Source organism: Alosa sapidissima, chromosome 13, assembly GCF_018492685.1.
Source record: "Alosa sapidissima isolate fAloSap1 chromosome 13, fAloSap1.pri, whole genome shotgun sequence".
NCBI lineage: Eukaryota > Metazoa > Chordata > Actinopteri > Clupeiformes > Clupeidae > Alosa > Alosa sapidissima.
In genome coordinates this window covers 19,770,147-19,777,191 of record NC_055969.1, presented here as the reverse complement: position 1 = coordinate 19,777,191, position 7,045 = coordinate 19,770,147, and the positions used below count along the sequence as shown (strand labels likewise).

The window sequence follows — 7,045 nt, the reverse complement described above, 5'->3', positions numbered from 1 at the left end:
ATTTCCATATCATTATAACCCGATTCGAAATTATTTATTATTTATTAATTAATTACATTATTAATTCATTAATCATTTTTAACACCTTTCTGACATTGCCCTTTTCATCTCACAGTTTGGGAATCCCTGCTATAAATGTTCCATCAGTCTGTTGTTGGAACCTTTACACACATTTTTATCTTTTTTTCCCTCTGATAACACTCCATCCTCTTCATAATGATTCATTTGAGTATGTTGGAGACCAATCACGGCTTTCTTATCATGAGAGTTTGTGTTCAGTGATGCAAAGGTGTCATATTCCCACTATCAGTTGTTGTCACAGTAAGTCTTATAATGTTTGAAGCCTGAACTGGTTGTGCAGATACAGATAAGGTTTCTTGGCATAAAGCATGTGTTGAGCTGTCAAGACTACAAGTAATGATATCATGTCACAAGATATCTGTATCTGTAAGTGTAACAATATATCAAAGATAACATGGTTGAATTTGATCTTTGGTGGAAGATTGAAGTGAAATGATACTAGGAATATTAGTGAATAGTGAACATACTGCTAAATATGCTATTCATTTCTGCTTTAATGTTGCACAAATCTAAGGCACTCCTGAGGGTGATGCATTTATCAAGCTTTTAACTGAGTTACATAAATTCATTTAATAGCCCAGTGATATTAAATAGTTTTAAAATATATTACCCTCCAAGTCTGAATGCCTCAGATGTATTGCAACCCTACTGAACTTTCAGTATTTTACACCCTAGCAGGGCTTGCAAACTGGTGCTGTTTGATATTAATGTTGTGAATATGTTATTTATAATCATGACTGGATTTCATTTCATGTCAAAGGCCTCCCCTTGCTGGGAGCTGATGCCAGTGCACACACACACACACAATCACACACACACACACACACACACACACATACAAACACACACACATACACACACACACGCACACATACACTCACACTTGCATGCACACACACACACATACACATGCATATAGGTTGCTTGCTATAAAGCATGTAAGAAAATGTGAAGCTTCACCAGTCCCCCGAGCCCTCAGCGCACACACACATCCCACTGATTCACACACCAAATAAACAGCATTCATAAAACAAAGGCGCAGCGCTGTCTGGTGATGACCCTCCTGACAGCACACAGTACCGGCAGTCGGTATATTTCCCTTTGGCCATGGAAGTGTTTATGGATCAGGGGGTGGGGTCACTGGGGGTGGGTTTGGGCTTTGGGGGAAGATGTAGTATATCTGCATCAGTATTTGTGTGTGTGTGCGTGTGTGTGCGTATGTGTGTGTGTGTGTGTGTTTGTGTGTGTGTGTGTGTGTGTGTGTGTGTGTGTGTATGAATGTGTCGGCTTGTCTTATGTGTTGAATGTGTTTATATGTGTTTATATGTGTGTGTGTGTGTGTGTGTGTGTGTGTGTAGAGGATCTCTGCACACTAAGTCTGCACATCATAAGGCAGAGGAGTGTAGAGTGCTGGACTAAGTAGAGCAGTGGCCCTCTATGAATAGAACTCTGATAGTTGTGAGTGCTGCTCCTCTCTTATCTGGAGGAGAGTGGCACAGGATGCTGCTATTGGTTGGGGATGCAGAGGGGTCATAAAGGGTTAGTCAGAGGATGCTGCTATTGGTTGGGGATGCAGAGGGGTCATAAAGGGTTAGGATGCTGCTATTGGTTGGGGACACAGAGGGATCCATTAGGGTTAGGTAGAGGATGCTGATTGGTTATGGATGCTGAGGGATCTTATGGAGTTAGGCAGTGGATGCTGATTGGTTATGGATGCTGAGGGATCTTATGGAGTTAGGCAGTGGAGGATGCTGATTGGTTATGAATGCTGAGGGATCTTATGGAGTTAGGCAGTGGAGGATGCTATTGGAGAGATGCATAAGGAGAGAGGCGGCTGTGATTTTTCTTAATGTATCTCCACTAAAAGAGCCACACCTGCTCTGAAATTTTCTGTGTGTGTGTGTGTGTGTCTATGTCTATGTTCCTGTGTGTGTGTGTGTGTGTTTGTCTGTGTGTGCCTGTGTGTATGTGTGTGTGTGTGTACTTTTCTGTGTGTGAAATCTCTAGTGAATTACTGTCCTGTAATTCACACAGATACATTCATGCCCTAATCTCTGCCAGACCAGGCCACACAAACACACACACACACACTAATTGCTGCCGGACGCTGGCCCCTGCCAGACCTGACCAGTCTCCTAGTCCACCTCCAGGTTCTCTCCATGGCAACCATGGGGCCTTTGCAGTGCAAAGTGATACGGCCAGCTCGTTACCAGACCGAAACATAAAGAGGGACATGGACAACAAGCTTCAAAGCAAATAATAAAGGAAATAATAATTTATGTAACTAAAGCAAAACGATGTTACCAAATACAAAATGTCTAGGGAAAAATGAATGGGAGTGGCGTGCGTGTGGATGCAATGTAGGCGTCATTATGTGAGAGACTAAATGAGTAGACAAAATAAAGAGAGACATAGATAGATACTGTATAGAATAAGGGAGAGTGAAAAGTGCAAGAGAAAATTAAAATAGGTGTCTGCATGAAAGAAGAAAAGTGCCTAATGGGAAAGAGAGGACAGCCCCTAATATAGCAGCACCTGGTTACAGGTGCACCCAATTACCAATTAACCTCTCCAGGTCCAACCCCGCCCGTGCACTGACATGGGATGGCCTGAGGAGGGTACAGATGGTTGTAGCAATAGACACACACATACGGAAACGCACTACCCTCGTAATCATGGGGCCTTTGTAACTAGCACATAAAAACATACTGTCCTTGTATTCATGGAGCCTTTGTAACTGTTAGCGTATACGGAAACACACTGTCTTTGTAATCATAATCAGTGAGTTCAAAGCTGTCCACATGCCAGATGCTAACCTGACTAGCTTTACTTCTTACCCTTCTATTTTTCCCACTGAATTTACTTTCCCATGGAATTCAGTATAAGTATAAGTATAAGTATACAGTATATACTTTTTTGATCCCGTGAGGGAAATTTGGTCTCTGCATTTAACCCAATTAGTGAAACACAAACAGCACACAGTGAGGTGAAGCATACACTAATCCCGGCGCAGTGAGCTGCTTGCTACAATGGCGGCGCTCGGGGAGTAGTGAGGGGTTGGGTGCCTTGCTCAAGGGCACTTCAGCCGTGGCCCACTGGTCGGGGCTCGAACCGGCAACCCTCCGGTTACAAGTCCAGAGTGCTAACCAGTGGGCCACGGCTGCCCCAAATGAATTCCTATAGAAATATATAGTTTACTTCTATCACGCTGACTACAAAATTAAACCTACAATTGCGAAGGTAATGGAATAGTGCAATTGTAATTCAATTAGTATTTCAAACAATATAAAAGCTAGTAACTTTAATCACTTACTTTTATGTCTTTATTGTCAAGTATTTGTGATCATTTGAAAAGTACTTAAAAGCAGCATAGAGCCTTGTCACGGCTGAATACAAGAGGCCACTTAAAACATTTTTTTAAAAACTTCACCTCGAAATTAAAACTTAAAGTTGTGGTCCGTGACTTGAATCACATTCACACTATGATGAAATTGGTTTGAAAAGCAAAACATATATCAGCTACCCCATGGTCTCACACACACACACACACACACACACACACACACACACACACACACACACACACACACACACACACACATACACACACACACAGACACACACACACAAACACACACACATACACACACAGTTGATTGGGCCTCAGTGTGCTCAGGGCTCCAGAGAGTCAGGAAAGATCATGTTGTGATTGTAATTATATATATACCGGTAGTTTCTTATTTCAAACTCTATAAAAGCTAACTTTAATCATTTACTTTTATGTCTTTATCGTCAAGTATTTATGATCATTTTAACAGTACTTAAAAGCAGCATAGAGCCTTGTCACGGCTGGATAGGCAACTTAAATTAAACAATGAAATGAAAACTTACAGTAAAGTTTTGCTCCGTGACTTGAATCACATTCACACTGTGATGAAAAGCAAAACACATCCCATGGTCACACACACACACTAATCACTAATGACTGATTGGGTGTCAGTGTGAGGTCCAGAGAGTCAGGAAGCATCATGTTGTGATTGTAATTTTAGAGGGCATATTTTGGGTTCATAATCAGATGGCAGTTAATTAATGCCTATGTCCATTCAGTGCAGCTCTGCATGTGAATGCTACCAAATCAACTCCCGACTCAGTTGTTTATGTATACCTTGCCTTGAGCAAGGCACCTAACCCCTCACTGCTCCCCGAGCGCTAGTGTTGACGAACTGACCGAAGTGTCGGTTAAATAACCCGGTTCGTGTCACTGAGCCGGGAGAAACGAGTGCCAAACGTCAAAAACCGACTCAGTGTTCCTAACATCATTCGTTTTCACATAAAGAGCAACACTGGCTTGATTGGCTGTGCTCGAGTGTTCTCGTCGCTACTCTTTCATCGTATCGCGTATTGGCGCCTCTACTGGAGTGGTAGTATAATCAGTCAAACTATGATGAGCCTGTATGGCTCTGGGCCTCATAACCGTGGCTGCGAAACGAGTCAAACAGTTCGCTAGGTTCTCCGGGCCTCGTAACCGTGGCTGCCAAACGAGTCAAACAGTTCACTAGGTTCTCGGCAAGTTGTAATCAACCGATCACATAAGCCTTTCTAGTGCAAACTAGATGCTTATGTTCATGGAAATGTTATCGATGGGAAAGTTTTATATCACATACCTACAAATACACATAGGCTAGGCCTTAGTAGTAGTCATGTTAAATAAATGCTTAGAAGTGAATGACTGTAGGCTGCAGGCTGTCACAAGGTGGTTTGATTCCAGCCTTGTGCATTGTAGCCTAGATGATTTATTCGTGGCTATTCACACATTATCGATGGGGAAGTAGGCCTACATCTCATATTAGCCTACACGTCATTTTATCTTAAAGTTAAATGTTAAAGAAGTGAATGTTGCTGGCTTGTAGCCTCACGAAGACCGTGCCAGGCTGAACGAGACCGTAATCGAGGGTGAGTCTAATGTTATCAAACGGTCTAGGTTCTCGACAAGTTAGTTATTAACCAAACCTTATTCTAGTATCGTAGATGATTGTGTTCATGGCAATTTACACATTATTGATGGAGAAGTAGCCTACATCACAAGCTTCAAATAGGCTACACGTTATCTGGGTAGCCTAGTTATAAAGTTAAATGTTGCTGGCTTTGTTTGTCACAAAGAGACCGCGCATCAGGCTACTAAACAAGACCGTAACCGAGGTATAGGCTGAGTATGTAATCAAAACGGTTGTATAGATTCGCGGCAAGTTATTAACCATGCCTTGTTTGTTTTTAGTGCATCGTAGATGCTTGTGTTCATGGCCATTCATATATCGATGGGGAAGTTCATTACATAGCCTACAAATACACGTCATGTTATCTTTGTTAGAAAGTTCAATGTTAGAGGGGTGAATGTTGCTGGCTTCATAGGTTCACGAAGTGACCGCGCGCCAGGCTACTGAAGGAGACCGTAACCGAGGAGTCTAATCAAACGGGTGTTATCGCAAGTTTCAACCGATCGCAGAAACCTATTTATTTCTCGTGCATCTTAGGTGATTGTGTAGCCTACACAGAGGTTCATAGGCTACATTACCGATGGATATAAAATACAAAACATGTCATGTTATCTTGGTAGTTATGTCAAATGAGATGTTTGTTGGTAGGTAGGCTGTCACGAGGAGACTGTAGGCTACAACAGGTTAGAGACCGTGACCGTGCTAATGCATGAGTAATCAAACGGGTGTCTAGGTTCTTGGTAAGTTGAGTTATCAACTGATCCCAAAAGCCTTTATGTTTCGTGCATCTTGGAATTGTTCATTGAAATTCATATCCTAAATTACAAAGGGGGGAAATATTATATGACATATGTTATCTTGGTAGTGAAGTTAAATGTTAGAAGTGAATATTGGTAGGTAGGCTCACGAGGAGACCGCGCACAGCTGACTACAGAACAAGACCGAATGTAACCATGGGCAGTGCTTGAGTCTAGTGTAGGTCAATATGAGTGTGTATGTCAGCTAATTTCAGAGACATGGAGAGCATGACATTTGCAGCTTGAGGCTACATGTCTTGGAGCGACTATGGCGGGGGAAGTAACGCGCGATATAACCTCCCCGTCGCGCGAACTGGTGACCGAATCTATTTACTCAATAGCCCAACCAACGACCGTCCGGTTGAACCGACTTGCGTATAAGAGTCGGTTGTCCCATCACTACCGAGCGCCGCTGTTGTTGCAGGCAGCTCACTGCGCCAAGATTAGTGTGTGCTTCACCTCACTGTGTGTTCACTGTGTGCTGAGTGTGTTTCACTAATTCATGGATTGAGATAAATGCAGAGACCAAATTTCCCTCACGGGATCAAAAGAGTATACTTATACTTATACTTGTGCCACCCAAACCAAATCCCTGGAGCACCCTTTCAAGAGAGTTCCATTATCACCATCATAGTTGTTCCCACAAGGCTTCCATTTTAACATTCCATATGTTTGTGTGGAAGCGGAATTAGATTGGGAACTAAATAGAACGTTCAAACATTGTTTCTGTTTTTCTTATAGACCCTTTCATCAATAAAAACAAAAACAATGCTTGAACGTTCTATTTGGGCCCCAATCTACTTCCTCTACATTAATATAACATATGGAATGTTAAAAAGGAAGTCTTGTGGGGCCAACTATGATGCTGATAATGGAACTCTCTTGAAAGGGTCCATAGACCCTTTCAACAATAAAAACAAAAACAATGCTTGAACGTTCTAATTGGTTCCCAATCTACTTCCTCTGCATAGAGTGTCCCAGTGACGCCACTTCCATTTGCCTCCATGGGACCTATCTTATTTTCTGGTCCCGGTTGGCTTGTGCCTTGAATTGCCCATATGATGTTTGTCAATTTTAAAGACAATTTTTCATGTAAAGACATTTGCAGTTTGTTTCGTAACTATTGAATTACAACATTGTGAAAGATCGTAATTCCAACGACTACAAACCCAT

The 7,045-nt window shown here is 42.1% G+C and overlaps 1 long non-coding RNA gene across 1 annotated transcript; it reads left to right on the top strand.

Annotated features, from left to right (window-relative positions):
* The first annotated feature begins 467 nt into the window (after positions 1–467).
* LOC121680338 lies at positions 468–6,608 on the top strand. Its single transcript, XR_006021662.1, has 4 exons — positions 468–478; positions 2,611–2,619; positions 3,129–3,130; positions 6,471–6,608. It is a non-coding gene; the product is annotated as an uncharacterized LOC121680338 (long non-coding RNA).
* The last annotated feature ends 437 nt before the right edge of the window (positions 6,609–7,045 follow it).